The sequence below is a fragment of the Pristiophorus japonicus genome, chromosome 17, assembly GCF_044704955.1.
Source record: "Pristiophorus japonicus isolate sPriJap1 chromosome 17, sPriJap1.hap1, whole genome shotgun sequence".
Classification (NCBI taxonomy): Eukaryota; Metazoa; Chordata; class Chondrichthyes; family Pristiophoridae; genus Pristiophorus; species Pristiophorus japonicus.
Window position 1 is genome coordinate 118798717 of NC_091993.1, and position 14720 is coordinate 118813436.

At 48.9% G+C, this 14720-nt stretch overlaps 1 protein-coding gene across 1 annotated transcript in view; it reads right to left on the bottom strand.

Annotated features, from left to right (window-relative positions):
- The window catches only part of ren (renin), a 77969-nt gene that overhangs the window by 5964 nt on the left and 57285 nt on the right, over positions 1 to 14720 (bottom strand). The window lies entirely within an intron of this gene.

A 14720-nucleotide genomic window follows, 5' to 3' on the forward strand; every position in this document is an offset into this window, starting at 1 on the left:
ACGTAAAAGATCCCACGGCACTATTTCGAAGAAGAGCATGGGAGTTATCCCCGGTGTCCTGGTCAATATTTATCCCTTGATGCACATCGCAAAAACAGATGATCTGGTCATTATCACGTTGCTGTTTGTTGGAGCTTGCTGTGTGCAAATTGGCTGCCGCCTTTCCTACATTACAACAGTGAGTACACTCCAAAAGCACTTCATTGGCTGCCATCATCATGTAATGCGTTTGGGACCTCCTGTGGTCGTGAAAGGCACTATATAAATGCAAGTCTTTCTTTTATCTGTTTTTGTAGCTCATTGATTTAAGAACGACATGACTTTCAGTACCCTTAAGCTGCTGTTATTTTGGTTCGATGTCATTGCAGGCTCCAACACTCGTGCCTCATGCAGCCAGCAGAAACTCAGAGTAAACTTGTTGGATTAGCTTGGGATGGCCGTCACAAAGTCTGCCGCGGTGCTGGAACCTCACGTCTCTGGTTGGCGATTCCAGCACATCAGGAGGCCCAAATAAAAGCCACTTTTGGATGGCAGGGCAGATAGAACTTTCATTAATAAAAAAAAGAGAAAATGCTGTAGATATTGAACAGCAATTTTCCCCTCTTTCTTGTGGGTGCGCAGCCCCTTTAAGGGCCTTTTAAAATTATTTGATCATTGGATGTGGGCGTCGCTGGCAAGGCTGGCATTTATTGCCCATCCCCAATTGCCCTGGAGAAGCTGATGGTGCCAGAAGCACTTGTGGCATTTAGCATCCAATAGTGAAATGTTCCCTCATTAATGGGACAGTGGAGAGGGAGTCTTACTCTCCTTCTAAACCGTGCTGTAACTTGACCTGGAACTGTTTGATATGACCGTGTAGCGGGAGCTTTGCTCTGTATCTAACCCGTGATATATCTGACCTGGAAGTGTTGATTGAGGGATAAATATCGGCCAGGACACCAGGGATATCTCCCCTGCTCTTATTTAAAATAGTGCCTTGGGATCTTTTATGTTCACCCGAGAGAGCAAACGTCTCTTGGTTTAACATCTCATCCGAAAGATGGCACCTCCAACAGTGCAGCGCTCCCTCAGCACTGCACTGGGAGTGTCAGCTTAGATTTTTTTTGTGCTCAAGTCTCTGGAGTGGGACTCGAACCTGCAACCTTCTGACTCAGAGGCGAGTGGGAATCATATGTCGGGGATCAAACTTGGGACTTTCCTTGGTTTCACTGGCTCAATGTCTGACGTAAGTAGCTGCGCAATTGTGGGAGCGTAGCAATGGTTCCTGATAACCTCTTGCACCTTCCCTGCTCTTAAAGTAAGTTCTGCAGTGCAAATAGTGTGATGTCATGTCATGACAGCAAGACACTCCAATGTACAAACTCTCTTTTCAAAAAGGCCTTGACAACCAACCAATAAACCTGTTCCTGCCCTGGGAAATAATCACATGGCCTCTTCGACTCTTTTTAGGAGAAGCTGTGATTACAGTTGAGTCAGCTTGGCCTTTTACTTGGAGCTACTTTGATTACTGGCAGTAACTATGGTGATGGACTTTGGATGATAGAGTGGCCTGCGATGAGACAACAGAAGTATAGTTTCTCTGGGGACAAAAATATCAATTGACACCGAGAGAGAGAGAGAGAGAGAGAGAGGCCGCAATTCCCATTTCCAAGGCCTTATGGGAGAACGACCAGGATTAATATAATGCGGCTGGGCTTTTTTACGATCAGAATATGTCCAATTGAGCCTCAAACTTGTTCCTTCCGTGGATTGTACAATTTGTCCCAGCCTGCACTTGCCCAACTTAATTAGTCATCCACAGCAGTCACAAGCAATGCTCCCTTTAATTTGTTTTCGAGTGCGTGGCCCCTGTAAGGAGCTGCACGGCCCGTTCAAGATACCGTGCATGCGCGGCTTGTCCTGTTTCGAAGCCAGTGAGCCGGCTGCGCGGGAACTGCAAGCGCTGGGCGGCCATGCAACTTAAAGGGAACCTTGGTCACAAGTTGGGCTGCCAACTCTGGTTGGACATATTCCTGGGGATTGCATCACATGACCCCCCCTCCAATTGCCCCGCCCCCACGCTCCCGTCATTGGTCACCCTACATGTCCATTCTCACGATGCATTCATTACCCGATTGGATGACTCTTGATGATCAGTCAGACAGCCTTTTCTTTCTCATTTCCAACATTTTTTACAACTATTAAACCAAAGTTTTGAAAGAAAATATACATCTTTTAATGCCCCCCCCCCCACCAATGACCCCAATGATTTTTCTCCTGTGTTTGCTCCTGCAGTGTCCTGGAATTAATCTTCCATTCCTACAGAGACTTCAGGACAATCCTGAAGGGTTGGCGATGATAGTCTCAAGTAAAGCTCGACACCATCCAGGACAAAGCAGCCCGCTTGATCGGCACCCCATCCACCACTTCAAACAGTCCCTCCCTCCACCACCGGCGCACCGTGGCTGCAGTGTGCACCATCTACAAGATGCACTGCAGCAACTCGCCAAGGCTTCTTCGGCAACACCTCCCAAACCCGTGACTTCTACCACCTAGAAGAGCAAGGGCAGCAGGCGCATGGGAACACCACCACCTCCAAGTTTCCCTCCACCTCACACACCATCCTCACTAGGAAATATATCGGCCGTTCCTTCATTGCGTCGGCTCAAAATCCTGGAATGCCCTCCCTAATAGCACCTTCACCACACGGACTGCAGCGGTTCAAGTCAGCGGCTCACTACCACCTCCTCGAGGGCAATTAGGGAGAGCAATAAATGCCGGCCTTGGCAGCGACACCCTCTTCCCAGGAATGAATAAAAAAGGTTATGGGTTCAAGTCCCACTTCAGAGACTTGAGCACAAAAATCTAGGCTGACACTCCCAGTACAATCCTGAGGGAGCGCCGCACTGTCGGAGGTGCCGTCTTTCGGATGAGATGTTAAACCGAGTCCCCGTCTGCTCTCTCAGAAGGACATAAAAAAATCCCAAGGCACTATTTTGAAAAAGAGCAGGGGAATTCTCCCCAGTGTCCTGGCCATAATTTATCCCTCAATCAATACCCCCAGGTCAGATATATCACGGGTTAGATACAGAGCAAAGCTCCCTCTACATCGAAATGCCACACGTGCTCTGTGTACCAGTGTTTACGATTTCACTACAAATAGAAAAGACAGGAGACTGTCACCCAGTTTAATGCCAAACTCAATTGTGACAGCAGCAAGGCTACCGATGAATGTGATCGAAAACTGCCACAGTACAATACCCACCATCATCATCAACATCATCATAGCCACCAAGCTCGTGGTCTACAGGGCTGTAGTAATACCTGCCCTCCTGTATGGCTCAGAGATATGGACCATGTACAGTAGACACCTCAAGTCGCAGGAGATATATCACCAACGATGTCTCTGCAAGATTCTACAAATCCCCTAGGAGGACAGATGCACCAATGTTAGCGTCCTCGTCCAGGCCAACATCCCCAGCATTGAAGCACTGACCACACTCAATCAGCTCCGCTGGGCAGGCCACATAGTTCGCATGCCAGACACGAGACTCCCAAAGCAAGTGCTCTTTGCGGAGCTCCTTCACAGCAAATGAGCCAAAGGTGGGCAGCGGAAATGTTACAAGGACACCCTCAAAGCCTCTCTGATAAAGTTTGGCATCACCACTGACACCTGGGAGTCCCTGGCCAAAGACCGCCCTAAGTGGAGAAAGTGCACCAGGGAGGGCGCCTCGAGTCTCAACGATACTACAACAATGACTACACTTCAAAAGTACATCATTGACTGTAAAGTGTTTTGGGATGTCCTGAGGTTATGAAAGGCGCTATATAAATGCAAGTCTTTCTTTTTTTTAGTATGAGACCAGGAGAACTTGGTGCGGTCAGAATAGGGCCAGACATTTTCGTTGGCTCTTCACTGCCTCTGTTCTAAGCACCCCTCAGTTTTCTGAGTAGTCGGCTTTCTTTAAATTGCACCACTTGGTAACAGTAAACCGGCGTTCAATTGGCTCCTGTCTGCTCCTAGAAACCAGTGATTACATTAACACTCGACACTATGCGGCTCGGACTGGTTGCATTCCTCCGTTGACAATGCATCAACAGATGAAGCCGTCACAATGGGCAGATTTGTGAAACAGAGAGTGAACACAGACACAGTTTTGAAAGCGGAAAAGGGACTGTGATATACAGGCACACAGCATGAGGGAGGTCAGAGTTTGCTTGCACGGCAGATATTAATTGTTCAATCTCCAGGGTTACTCTCCCAACTACCAAAATGGAAACGTAGTAATGTAACGACTTAATTTCCAATTGCAATAAGTGAAAGACGTTTGTGAATCCACATTTCCTGCAACATGTCAAACCATGGCGTCTGACGCATTAGCCATGTGTAATTGGGAATCCAGATGTTGAGAATTGCATTGAGCAGGAAATAAAAGGTGAATCATAGCCACAGTCACTGGGCATGTGATCTCAATGCTCACATTCGTACAGGGTATGCATGTCAGCGTTAACCCTTTTGTGCATTTGTTGGTAAAATGGGAAGATGAAAAGCAAAGGGGGGAGAAATTCGGCCACGCCTCTGTTGCGGCGTTAATCCAGGCGGAGCGGTACGTTTAGCGCCTTGAAAACGTTTGCGCCTCCAGCCCAGAAATTTGTCAGCATCGGGCGAGGAGCTGACAGAGACACTAAATCAGCCATTGCACACCAGAGCTGGGGGGGTGGGGGGGGCGCGAATGAAAATGGCGGCGCTAAACTTAACCGAGTCGTTGCGCATGCGCCAAACTCCGATTCAGATCCCGGGAAAAGCCGAGTTTTAAAGGCACAGCGTAGTAACGCACCCATTAAAATTTTTCAAAATCACTTTTTCTCAAGCTGCACTGTGATATCTGTCTGTCGCTGCAAACTCAGAGGCTCACGCACCGAGCTGTGAGTCAACGTTGCACTGACTGTGACCTCCCAGGGAAGCGCTTCCTCATCCCTTTAAGCTGCCACCAGTTAACGACTCTGCAAGCCTGGACCCACTGTTTTTCCAAACGTTGTTCTTGGCGGGCGCTCAATGAGGCGGGTGCACCGGATCTGGTATCCCAATTAGCTGCATGGCTAATGCGCCAGACGCCATGGTTTCACATGTTGCAGGAAATGTGGATGCACAAACATCTTTCACTTATTGCAATTGGAAATTAAGTCGTTACGTTGCTACGCTCACGAATGCGAACCGCTCCATTTTGATAGTTGGGCGAGTAACCCTGGAGATTGAACAATTAATATCTGCCGTGCAAGCAAATTCTGACCTCCCTCATGCTGTGTGCCTGAATATCAGAGTTTTTTTTCCGGTCATCCCGCTTTCAAAACTGTGTCTGTGTTCACTCACTGTTTCACAACTCTGCCCATTGTGACGTCAGCTTCATCAAGCGTGGGCGTTGCACCAGGAATATGTCAGGATCGGAGCGATCGTCAGCAGCCCAGCACGAATGGTTTGCGCCCCCAGTGAGCCTCTAATGAATTTTCGGTCGGGCGCTAAACGTTATGCTCCCAGTCAGTAACCTCTTACGCTCCCATTAATGCCCCCTCTAGCCACTAACTGAGGCATTAGGCAACCGAAAATCCAGCCCGAAATGTTTTTTGATCATGGCGAGTGCTTTACTTCTTGGTAGACATTTGTTGAGTAAATGTACACATGTGAAGAGCATTTGCCTGTATCGTCTGTAAGGGGTTTTCTTGCAAGTGGCTAAAATAGTGTCAGCATAGTCACACCTGGGGCCAGTCCGCAATTTCTATCAGACAACAATGCTGCAGAAACTTAGCGCCTTTCACGACTTTAGGATGTCCCAAAGTGCTTCACGGCCAATGAAGTACCTTTTGAAGTGTCATCATCATCATAGGCAGTCCCTCATATCGAGGATGACTTGCTTCCACGCCAAAAAGGGATGTGTTCACAGGTGTTTTAATGAAGGACCTAATATTCCAGATCCCGAACTACATCGTGAAGGGTGGAAGATGCCTGTGCGTGGATTTTTTTAACGTGTGGCCATTGCACACCAGCCACCACACGGGCTTGACAGAGCTAGGTCTTGGTCCAGTGGCAAGGGTTAACCAGGAGAGCAGCTCTGCTGCACAGACCGAGCGCGCACACACATCGCAGTGTGGGTTGGCCCGTGCTGCCCCTGGGCCCTCGCCTCTTCTGGACTCCAGATTCATGCCTCTCCTGGGCTCCGGTCACTTCTCTCTACGGACTCTTGCCGCTCCTTCGCCCCTCCTGCTGTGCCTGCCCGCACTGCAATCAGCGGCCTGGCTTCATAGCCGTCGCCCTCCTGCAGCAGCACGCGCTGCTCCCTGTTGTAATGTAGGAACTGTAGTCACTGTTGTAATGTAGGAAACACGGCAGCCAATTTGCTCCCACAAACAGCAATGTGAGAATGACCAGACAATCGGTTTTAGTGATGTTGTTTGACACCAAACACCAGGAAACCTCCCCTGCTCATCTTCAAAATAGTGCTGTGGCATCTTTTACGTCTACTTGAGAGGACAGACGGTTTAACGTCTCATCTAAAAGACAGCGCCTCCGACAGTGCAGCGTTCCCTCAGCACTGGAGTGTCAGCCTGGATTATGTGCTCAAGTCTTTGAGCAATGAGACAACTGTTATTAGGCAAGAGAATTTCTTTTTAAGGACACTTCTGAATAAGTTTTAATGAAGTTAACCAAACTAACAAAGTTGATAAAGCAATTTTATTTTGACTGAATACCCGAGCATGAGGTTAGAGTCGAGCCGGGCTTGGTGATGTATTCATTTAACAACAATGTTGCAACTCCGATGATTACTCACCCAACACAATGGCTCATTGCCGGAATATCTCAGTGCTGGCAATAACCATCGTGTCCTGCAGTCCATGATATCACTGCCATGCAAATTCTTATCTAATTAGCTAGCAACTGATCTGGACGCAGTATAGTTTTTTTTCATCGCAGTAGATGGTTCCACTGTAAATATATTTCTCACAGGGGTCCCGTTTGGTGATTCGAATCATAGAAACATACAGCACAGAAGGGGGCCATTCGGCTCATCGTGCCTGTGCCGGCTCTTTGAAAGAGCGATCCAATTAGTCCCCCTCCCCTCCTCTTTCTCCATAGTTCTGTAAATGTTTCCTCTCAGGCACTGCATTCCAGATCACAACACGCTGCATAAAAAAAAAATTCTCCTCATCTTCCCTCTAGTTCTTTTGCCAATTATATTTCATCCGCATTCTCTGCTTACCAGCCCTCACGTCAGCACAAACAGGTTGTCCTTATTTACTCCAGCAAAAACACCTAAGGGCCGAAATTGCTCTCCGCCCCAAATGGGGCTCACCTTTCGAAATGAATCATTATTCTCCGCCCCAGTCCTTGGGGCAGAGAAGAGAGGGACCGTGTCCTCTTTTTTTTGGAGTTTCGGTCAGGGCGGTATTTCGGGCGGCCGTAGGGTGGAAGGTGGGCGCTGTCACCAGCGCCGCGCTGAGCACGTTAGCGCGACGCTGATGAAGTCAGCGCGACTTGGACCTGCCACATCGCGCTAACGCGTAACAACGTCCCCTCCCCCTCAGTTAAAGGGGCGGGGGACCGCTGCGAGCTCTGCGGCCACTTTAGTGGTGCCCGCTGGGCCACCAGGGAGGGCTTCGGCCGGGCCAGCGGGCCTGGCATCCAATAGGGGGGGCTGCCTAACCCCTGGCCGCCACTGTCGGGCCGACTTCAGAGTCAGCCGACAATTAAAATAAAATGGCGGCCACGGTGGTGCGCCCTCCTCTTTAAGGGCGGGCGCTACACCCAGTCATTGGCAGCTTCCCGCTGGGAAAAGCTGTCGGGGGCACGGAGTGGCGGTGGTTCCGCTCCCGCGGGGCAATTACCCGCACAGGGCGGAAAGGGGTCCCGCTGGACGGTCAGGAGTCGGCACGTGCCCGACGAGGCGGGAACATGGGCGGGGCAGGAAACCCATTTCGACTGCTCACGGCCCGGGGCCAATTTCTGATGGGTCAGTCCCATCCGTCTACCCCAAGTTGCAAAGGCCTTACCGCCCCATTACTGCCTCTTAGAGGGGAGATTTAATCGAGGTGTTCACAATTATTAAGAGGCCGAAATTGCCCCCCCCCCCGTTAAGGTCCATTACTGCCTCTAAAGGGGATTGGGAAATGAAAGAGCCAGTGTGAGAAATGATACATGGCCAGGACTAAGAAGTGCAGTCAGAAATATGCCTGCAGCAGACCGAAGGTGGGGAGAGATAGCTCAGTAAAAGAATTCCAGTGCAGACAGGGTGCGGTGTCTGAAGGCTGAGGCAGGAAGGGGGGAGGGGTGCAGCGACAGCCAGAGTCAGCAGGGACATTGAGTTGGAGAAGATTGCAGGCTAAACAGAGAAGCAGAACTTTTAAAAAATATATTAGTTCCAGGGATGTGGGCGTCGCTGGCAAGGCCAGCATTTATTGCCCATCCCTAACTGCTCTCGAGAAGGTGGTGCTGGTGAGCTGCCTTCTTGAACCGCTGCAGTCCGCATGTGTGGTGAAGGTGCTCAGTGCTGTTAGGGAGGGAGTTCCAGGATTTTGACCCAACTTGCTTTCATATAGCAGTTTTCACAACCTCAGGACATCCCAAAGCGCTTTACAATCAATTAAGTACTTTTGAAGATCAGCCACTGTTGCAATGTAGGAAACACGGCAGCCAATTTGTGCACAGCAAGCTCCCACAAACAACAATGTGATAATGGCCAGATAATCTGGGTTAGAGATGATGATTGATGTTATATATGCAGACTATAGATATACTCTCTGTGTAGTCACTGTATAGTTGCATAAGATGGAGACTTGGTACCTGATGTACTATCAATAAGATTTACACTGTGTATATACTATGCTGGCACCACTAGAGGGTGCAACTGGTGGAGACCGGGGTTTCCTGCCCTGGTGGCAGGGGCTGTATAAAAGGGAGGCCACCAAGCGGCTGCCTCACTCTGGAGTTACGAATAAAGGACCAAGGACAACACATTGCCTCGTGGAGTAATTCATAAGTATATTACAGACATAACAATTGAGGGATAAATATTGGCCAGGACTCCTCTGCTCGTCGTCAAAATAGGGTGATGGGATCTTTTATGGCCACCTGAGCCAACGGCACCTCCGACAGTGCTGCACTGGAGTGTCAGCACAGATTTTATCAGGGAGGAGCAAGACTATGGAGAGTTTTGAAAATGAGGACAAGAATTTTCAAGTTGATACACTGCAGGATAGGGAGCCAGTGAGGACTCATTGCAATCTGGTTACGTTTGTTGGATCAGCTTAGTCTGATTACTACTCATTTCCAGATTCACTTGGTGCTGTGCTGACGATACCAGTGCTGTCATAAGAACATAAGAACATAAGAAATAGGAGCAGGAGTAGACCATTTGGCCCCTCGAGCCTGCTCCGCCATTCAATAAGATCATGGCTGATCTGATCATGGACTCAGCTCCACTTCCCTGCCCGCTCCCCATAACCCTTTACTCCCTTATCGTTCAAAAATCTGTCTTTCTCCACCTTAAATATATTCAATGACTTAGCCTCCACAGCTCTCTGGGGCAGAGAATTCCACAGATTCACAACCCTCTGAGAGAAGAAAATTCCTCCTCATCTCTGTTTTAAATGGGCGGCCCCTTATTCTAAGACTATGTCTCCTAGTTCTAGTTTCCCCTATGACTGCATCCACCTTGTCGAGCCCCCTCATTATCTTACAAGTTTCAATAAGATCACGTCTCATTCTTCTGAACTCCAATGAGTATAGGCCCAACCTACTCAACCTATCCTCATAAGTCTTGGGAGCATACTGGCTGGGTTTTCTCTTGAGCCAGTGAAAGCAGCCATGTCCACTTGGCTCAATTGATGGCACTCGTTCCCTCCCCTCATTGCCTCACCATGAGTCAGGATATTGTGGGTTCAAGCCCCGTTTTTGAGCACATCATTTCGGCTGACATCGTGTCGGCGGGGAGGGTATTGCATTGTTGGTGGAGACATCCTTCAAACAAGATGTTAAACTCATCCAAAGAGTGGCACGGATCCGGTGGTTCAGGTGGGCTGGTGAAGATCCCATGCCACCTTTTGTCAAAGAGCAGGGACTTCTCCCAGGGTTAAGGAGAGCATTCCTCCTCCCACCAGCACCACCACGAGCTGGTCATTTATCTCATCGCTGTGGGCGGCAATCCGTAGGTGGAAATGACTGCTGCATTCAGCAAAATTATAGAATCATAGAAGTTTATAGTACAGAAAGCGACCATTTCGGCCCATCGTGTCCGCACCGGACAATAAGAGGCTACCCAGCCTAATCCCACTTTCCAGCTCTCGGTCCGTAGCCCTGTAGACTACAAGTGCACATCCAAGTACTTTTTAAATGCGGTGAGGGTCTCTGCCTCGACCACCCTTTCAGGCAGTGAGTTCCAGACCCCCCCCACCCTCCGTGTGAAGAAATGTCCCCTCAAATCCCCTCCAAACCTTCTACCAATTACTTTAAATTTATGCCCTCTGGTTTAAATAGCTGCGTTTGCACTTCAACAACAACTTGCATTTATCTAGCACCAAGGCATCCCAAGGCACTTCACAGGAGTGTTATCCAACAAAATTTGATAATGAGCCAACAATAGGAGATGACCTTGGTCAAGGAGGTAGGTTTTAAGGAGTATCTGAAAGGAGGAGAGGTAGAGAGGCGGAGAGGTTTAGGGAGGGAGTTCCAGAGCTTGGGGCCCAGGCAGTTGAAGGCACGGCCACCAATGGTGGAGTAATTAAAATTGGGGAGGCACAAGAGGCCAGACTTGGAGGAGTGCAGAGATCTTGGAGAATTGTAGAGTGGAGGAGAGTACAGAGATAGGGAGGGGGCGAGGCCATGGAGGGACTTGACAACAAATTTGAAGCAATTTGTTTCATGTAAAGCTTTTGTGGACATTTTGGAGAGATGTGGTAAAGTGTTGTATAAATGCAAGTTTTTTTCATAACTGAAAGTTTAAACTATCTCCTCTGTGGCACCATGAGAAAACAAGTCAATGATTTGCATCCAAAGTGAACCTTTGCTGCAGCACCCTTTCTTTCAGATAGCCCACGAACGAACGTTGCCGGGAAAAGGTTCTCCATTCCTCCCTGTCCCTCAATAAGATGCAGCTTATTCACTGAGCCCTACAGATAAAATGGGGCCCATTTTCATACCCTTCTGCCAGTGAAGAACCAGGCAGTAGCATGGTGAAAATTGCGATGCAGCACTTAACATCTAATACTTGCCGTGGTTTTGGAGTGGGCCGAGATAATAGGCTAGCAGCCTTTAAGGAGGCATTGGAGGCGGTTCAGAGAAGGTTTACGAGGTTGACTCCTGGGATGAAGGGGTTGTCTTATGAGAAAAGTTTGAGCAGGTTGGGCCTGTACTCATTGGAGTTTAGAAGAATGAGAGGGGATCTTACAGAAACATAAGATTCTGAGGGGGCTCGACAAGGTAGATGCAGAGAGGATGCTTCCCCTTATGGGGGTATCTAGAGCTAGGGGGCATAGTTTCAGAATAAGGGGTTGCCCATTTAAGATGGAGATGAGGAGGAATTTCTTCTCTCAGAGGGTCATGAATCTTTGGCATGCTCTACCCCAGAGAGCTGTGGAGGCTGGGTCATTGAATATATTCACGGTGGAGATAGACAGATTTTTGAACAATAAGGGAGTCAAGGGTTATGGGGAGCGGGCAGGGAAGTGGAGTTGAGGCCAGGATCAGATCAGTCGTGATCTTATTGAATGGAGGTTCAGGCTCGAGGGGGATGAAAATGGGCCCCATATTATCTGTAGGACTCAGTGAATAAGCTGTGTCTTATTGAGGGACAGGGAGGAATGTAAAACCTTTGCCCAGCAATGTTCATTCATGGGTTATCTGAAAGAAAGGCTACTGCAGCAAAGGTTCACTTTGGAAACAAGTGAATGTCTTGTTTTCTCATTATGCCACAGAGGAGATAGTTTAAACTTTCCGTGGTAATGAATAAAAACTTACATTTATATAGCGCCTTATCACATCCAAATGGCCTACTCCTGCTCCTATTTCTTACGTTCTTACGAACCACCCAAAAACAGGCCTACTTACAAAATGCGAATTGGGTGTCCTGGGACGTTGAGACGACCCCGATACAATTTTGGGCTTCTGATGGGAGGAGTGCGCGATGCTTAAACCCCGCCGGTGACGCCATACATAGCGTAGCCTAACCAGTGGTCCTGAACGAACGGGTTCCCACATAAATCAGCTGCCAGTCCCTCCGCACCTCCTTGTAAACACCTGCATCTCCCCCTTTAGCGTGTCCCTCGCTGGCTTGGCACCACAAGAGTAGTCCTCCGATTTCTCAACTCCTGACCCCTGCCACTATCCGCGAGCTGCCCGTCCGCGCTGGACACCCGCGATGGAATCCACCCCCACAACCCCACCAAGTTAAGATGAGGGTCTACCATGAAAATTGGAAAATTGGACGAGTGTCCCAAACTCAACGCCTAACTCTCCAGTCTGATACCCACCTACAAGGAAAATTGGCCCCTATAAGCGGAAGCGAAAATTGGGCTTCTATTTTAAAAATGAGACTTTGGTGTCCAGATGTTACATAGAAACATAGACATAGAAACATAGAAACATAGAAAATAGGTGCAGGAGTAGGCCTTCTAGCCTGCACCGCCATTCAATGAGTTCATGGCTGAACATGCAACTTCAGTACCCCATTCCTGCTTTCTCGCCATACCCCTTGATCCCCCTAGTAGTAAGGACTTCATCTAACTCCTTTTTGAATATATTTAGTGAATTGGCCTCAACAACCTTCTGTGGTCGAGAATTCCACAGGTTCACCACTCTCTGGGTGAAGAAGTTTCTCCTCATCTCGGTCCTAAATGGCTTACCCCTTATCCTTAGACTGTGACCCCTGGTTCTGGACTTCCCCAACATTGGGAACATTCTTCCTGCATCTAACCTGTCTAAACCCGTCAGAATTGTAAACGTTTCTTTGAGGTCCCCTCTCATTCTTCTGAACTCCAGTGAATACAAGCCCAGTTGATCCAGTCTTTCTTGATAGGTCAGTCCCGCCATCCCGGGAATCAGTCTGGTGAACCTTCGCTGCACTCCCTCAATAGCAAGAATGTCCTTCCTCAGGTTAGGAGACCAAAACTGTACACAATACTCCAGGTGTGGCCTCACCAAGACCCTCTACAACTGTAGCAACACCTCCCTGCCCCTGTACTCAAATCTCCTCGCTATGAAGGCCAACATGCCATTTGCTTTCTTAACCGCCTGCTGTACCTGCATGCCAACCTTCAACGACTGATGTACCATGACACCCAGGTCTCGTTGCACCTCCCCTTTTCCTAATCTGGGCTCCACCACGCTAGAAAATCTAGGCTGACACTCCCAGTGCAGTGCTGAGGGAGTGCTGCACTGTCGGAGGTGCCATCTTTCGGATGAGATGTTAAACCGAGGCTCCGTCTGCTCTCTCAGGTGGACATAAAACATCCCGTGGCATGATTTCGCTGGGGAGTTATCCCTGGCGTCCTGGCCAATATTTCATTCATCATCATAGACAGTCCCTCGAAACGAGGATGACTTGCTTCCATGCCAAAAAAAAAAGGATGAGTTCACAGGTGTTTCAATGAAGGACCCGAACTACATCCTGAAGGTTGGAAGATACCTGTGCGTGGATTTTTTTAATGTGGGGTGGCCGTTGCACACCAGCCCAGCACACGGGCTTGACAGAGCTAGGTCTTGGTGCAGTGGCAAGGATTACCCAAGATAACTGGAGACCAGCTCTGCTGCACGGACCTAGTGCGCGCAGGTATCGCAGTGTGGGCTGGCCCGTGCTACCCCTGGGCCCCTGGCCCTGGCCTCGTGCCTTCCCTGGGCCCGATATTTATCCCTCACTCAACATAACAAAAACAGATTATCTGGTCATTATCACATTGCTGTTTACGGGAACTTGCTTGTGCGCAAGTTGGCTGCCGCGTTTCCCACATTACAACAGTGACTACTCTCCAAAAGTACTTCATTGGCTGTAAAGCGCTTTGAGACGTCCGGTGGTCGTGAAAGGCGCCATGGATAATGCAAGTCAAAGATCGCAACATCTGCTCCAACCCTACCGCTACACCCGAGAGGGAAATGAAGCCGCAGAACGCGGCTGGTGTGGACAGAGGAGGCCTATTCATGGTGGCGCCGTCTGTATGCGTACTTCACTGGTGGAGACTAATGGCAGGTTCTTGTCTGAGTGCGGTGGGAAGGGCAGGAGAGATGGATTAGATCATGCACCCCAAAGCCATGAGCAGCTTAAAATAATTCATGTTGTTCAGTGTTTTACACGGCTTGCTTTGTTTATGGTCCAAAGGGGACACAGAAAGAAATAACTTTTATTTATGTAACAATGTTCCAAAGCATTTTTGAAATACTTTTGAAATGTAGTCACTGTTGTAAAGTAGAACATGCGGCAGCCAGTTTGCGCACAAGCAAGCTCCCACAAACAGCACTGTGATAATGACCAGATAACCTGTTCTTAATTGGTGTTAGTTGAGAAATCAGCATCATCATCATAGGCAGGCCCTCGGAGTCGAGGAAGACTTGCTTCCACTCTAAAAGTGAGTTCTCAGGTGACTGAACAGTCCAATATGGGAATTACAGTCTCTGTCACAGGTGGGGCTGACAGTGGTTGGAGGAAAGGGGTGGGCGGGGAGTCTGGTTTGCCGCACGCTCCTTCCGCTGCCTGCGCTTGTTT